The 4,345-nt window shown below is 46.1% G+C and overlaps 1 long non-coding RNA gene across 1 annotated transcript; it reads right to left on the minus strand.

Annotated features, from left to right (window-relative positions):
• Nucleotides 1–217: 217 nt before the first annotated feature.
• On the minus strand, nucleotides 218–3,100 carry LOC146395678 (uncharacterized). Its single transcript, XR_014831028.1, has 2 exons — nucleotides 2,989–3,100; nucleotides 218–2,572 (listed from the first exon to the last, which is right to left on the minus strand). It is a non-coding gene; the product is annotated as an uncharacterized LOC146395678 (long non-coding RNA).
• Between the last annotated feature and the right edge of the window lie 1,245 nt (nucleotides 3,101–4,345).

The raw sequence follows: 4,345 nt of genomic DNA on the forward strand, positions 1-4,345 counted from the left end.
ATGCACTGCAGGGAATTTTTTAAGTGAAAAAGGCTCAAGAAGCAGGGATATTTCAAACAGCCAATTATGAATAACAATCGCTTGATGGCCAAGCGCCGTAGATCGTCCAGCTCATTCGGTTTTCATCTAATTAAATCTTTCATTTCCACGGGCAGCGTGCGGTACAAGCTGGTGTCTGCTTTTGCCGGCAGGAGATAATCAATAGGAGAAATGTGGATGCGTTTCAGCATTTATTAGCAGCTCAATTGGAAGTTGTTTTATTTTAATAACAGCCTGGCCTTCGTTCTGTGCAGGATAAATCGACAGCTTTGATGAATAATAGACGACAGAAAACTGGTTTATATTATCCCATTAAGAGTAAAGAAATCAGAGAATGAAAGGGAGCTGAGAAAGAAATTGAAAAACACTCTAGAGCTGCATTTTCTTTGTTACCAAGAAAGGGAAAAATAACCAAAAATGCCTTCCATTTATTCTAAAGGATCATCAAACCTACCTGACTTCAGCTAGACTTGCCTTCAAGGACTGAAACAATAATTCCCTCATTCTGAAGCTTTCTACCACTTTTATTTGTAGATCATATTTAGTAATTCTTGGTTAATTTCCCCTGGAGATGAAGTCGGGATCAAAGAGGGGAGAAACACACAGAAAATGTCATTTGTTTACCAGAAGTGAACCCAAATGCCCAAATGCTCACATCTTCAAATAGCAGGCACACTGACCAGGGTAGGACGCCTTAGAACAAATACAGAAGGTCCATCCTGGTGAGGCATTTACATGAGGCTGCTGCACACCTGGGTCAGTGGCATTTAAACTGACCTGTGGGCAGAGGACCTCTCTTCGAAATCTCACTTGGTATAGCCAACCATTTACCTGACAGTGCCACAGAAATAACTCTAAGGCATCTCAAATATAACATCTAAAAATAAAAAAGGGGGGGCAGAGGGGAGTTCCCACTGTGGCTCAGCAGAATTGAACCCAGCTAGTATCATGAGGATGCAGGTTCCATCCCCGGCCTCTCGCAGCAGATTAAGGATCTGGTGTTGCCAGGAGCTCCAGTACAGGTTGCAGACGCAACTCGGATCTGCAGTTGCTGTGGCTGTAGTGTAGGCTGGCAGTTGTAGCTCCAATTCCACCCCTATCCTGGGAATTTTCATATGCTGCAGGTGTGGCCCTAAATAAATAAATAAGTAAATAAAAAATTAAAATCCGAATGTTTTACCACAATGAGATACCACTTCACACCTCTTAAGATAGAGATTATAAAGAAAATAAATAACAAGCGTTGGCAAGTAAGTAGGAAATTGAAACCCTTGTGCACTCTAAGTGGGAATCAGAAGTGCTGCAGTCAGTATGGAAAATAATTTGGAGTTTTCTCCAAAAACTTAAAAGAGAACTATCATATGAGCCAGCAATTCCACTTCTGGATACACACTCAAAAGAAGTGAAAGGAGGAACTTGGACAAATATTTGTACACCCATGCTCGTAATAGCATAATTAATTGACAAAGAGCTGAAAGGTGGAAGCAACCCAAATGCCCATCAACAGATGGAGGAATAAATAAAACACGGCCTATACACACGATGGAACAGCTTTAAGCCTTAAAAGGGATATTCTGACACCTGCCACAGCATGGATAAACCTCGGAGATATTATATGGAGTGAAATAAGCCAGTCACCAAAGGACAGATATTGTATGATTATATGAGGTACCGAGAGAATTAAATTCATAGAGACAAAAGTGGAGTGATGGTTGCCGGAAGCTGGGGGAGGGGAGAATGGGGAGTTCGTGTTAAGTGGGTACAGAGCTTCAGATGGAGAAGAAGAAAAAGTTTTGATGATGCAGAGTGGTGTTGGTGGCACAACAATGTGACTGTACCTAGTGCCACAGAAGTGTTGATTTTAAATGGTCGATTTTATGTTTTATACATATACCCTGCCACAATAAAAAACAATCTGAGTATTTAAGCCCCCAGAGAGAGTGGTCCTCTGCTATTTCCCACCTGAGCATATAGCACATCCATTCAAAGGGCTGCTCCAGCCAGAGAGCTAGGAACCAGCCCTGATCCCTCCCCTCTCCTGTTTCCCTGGATCAACTCACGCCTGCCCCCTCCAGGCAATTCTCCATCGGTGGCCAGACTGGGCACTGGGTCCTGCCACCCCTCAGCTTCAAGCTTCCCGTTGCACTCAGAGCCCCCTCTCTGAAGCCGGCGTCTTCACCAACTGCTTGGGCCGCACTCTCCCTCGCCCCGTCCTTCTGTGCTTCTCACACTCTGCACGTCCATGAGTTCCTCAGACTAACTAGGTGTCCTCTTCACACAGGGCCTTTGCCTGGAACATTCTCCCCTCGTACTCGCTTAGACTTCAGGTCTCAGCATAAATGGCACTTCCGGGAGGACCCTTCCCAGATGCCACATTGCAGAGAGTCCTCCGGCTCTCCCGTCTCTTCATAGTCCCCCAGGTGCTTACGGCTTCATCTGCACATGGCCAGATGCCTGAGGTCAGCACCAGGGGCCCGCCTTGATCCACAGTCCCAGCACTTACTACAAGGTCTGGCACATGGCAGGTATGCATCTGTCAATGAGGGAATCAGAAAAGGAATGCGTTTTCTTCTAAATCACATGAACAATGGGAAGCAGAAACCCTGCCCTTTTTTTTTTAGGGCCGCAGTGACTCGTATGGAGGTTCCCAGGCTAGGGGTCGAATCGGAGCTACAGCTGCTGGCCTAGGCCACAGCCACAGCAACAGAGGATCGGAGCCTCGTCTGTGACCTACACCACAGCTTACGGCAACGACGGAACCCCCCACCCACTGAGCAAGGCCAGGAATCGAACCCGCATCTTCGTTGGATTCGTTTCCGCTGTGCTATAACGGGAACTCCAGAAACTCTGACTTTAACTCAAAAGGCCCCCAGCTTTTCCTTTCCTAGACACCTGGGCAGGCCTTTCACAGTGACCTGAAACACGTCTCACCTACACTGTCCCACACACCTGCTCATAACCACTGGTCCTGGACACACACAGCCCACGGTACCCTTACACAGGGGCCTTGTCTTCCTCCAGATGGGGCTGAGAGTGATGCCTGTCAAAGACAAGGTAATTGCTTGAGTTGTTCCCTGCGATGATATAAATCCATTGACAAGTGCCACACAGCTGTTCCCGCTCCTTGGTTTTCAATGGCACGCTGCCTGCTGGATTAGTGAGCAAATTCCCTGAAACAACGTGAGACTGGCGACATAGATGGCATGTAAAATTAGGTCTGTAGCTGCGAGCACCCCGGAGCGGTCCCAGTTCCTTACCTCAGCAGTCACGATGAAGCCGGGGGCTCCCCGGCCCCGCTTCCTCCCTTTGGCAAGCCATCCTCCCCCAGGTAACGCTCCAACAAACAGTAACTCGGGTAACGACCAATGCTACCGTGATTATTATTGTTATTATGGACTCTATTTTATTCTCATTTAATTAGTAATTATTTTAAATTACAGGGCTGAAGAGCTGCTACAATGGGTGTTTCCTGGCAGTCAGGGGCTAATTCTCCATCAATGCAGAAAATGGGCTATTTTGAGATGAGCCGTTAGACGCTGTAGTGATGAACGTCTCTCACAGCCATATGGTGTAGTCTAAACCTAGTGTCTTTTCACAACAATAGTTTCACTGCTATTACCGTTAGAGAGAAGTATGTGAAAACTGAGCCCGCCAGTATCCACGAGGAGGAAACCAAAGGATCCTGCAGCACAGATCGGGGCCAGTTCCTTTGTTGCCCCCTCAGGGATGCTCAAGTTACAGCTGATATTTAACTGGCCGTAAAATGCACACATCCTCTGTTGGACCAACAAAGCCGATAGCAAACTGGGGGTGAAATCTTAACCCCACAGGCCTCGCCAGTAGTGGATGCATGCGAAACGACCGGGGTAACACCCTGTTTGTGCAGTTTTAACATTTAGGAGTGGCCTTATTGCCACAGATAGATGTGCTCTCTTCAAATCACTGAATCCTGAGAAAGGGTGAGCCTGGAATATCTTTTTGTGTCATAAAGAAAGGAAGCCCTCAAAAAATGATGACGAAATGTCCAAAGGATCCAGGAATTAACTTACAATGGCTCCCACGAGCCAAATCTGGGACATTTTGAGCATTAAAATACATTCTGATAGCAGCATATTAGGATACAGTGAATAGGATAAGTACTCATGAATCCATACTGATAGAAAGAAATGAAAAAATAAATAAGAGAAAGCTCTTTTTTTTTTTTTTTTTTTTTTTTTTTTTGCCTTTTCTAGGGCCACTCCTGTGGCATGTGGAGGTTCCCCAGTAGTAACCAGGAGTTCCCATTGTGGCACAGCGGAAACAAAAC

This window comes from Sus scrofa, chromosome 16 (assembly GCF_054392235.1).
Source record: "Sus scrofa isolate SSC_HxYL_T2T_F1_AM1 chromosome 16, Sscrofa_HxYL_maternal_Yorkshire_Landrace_v2.0, whole genome shotgun sequence".
Lineage (NCBI taxonomy): Eukaryota > Metazoa > Chordata > Mammalia > Artiodactyla > Suidae > Sus > Sus scrofa.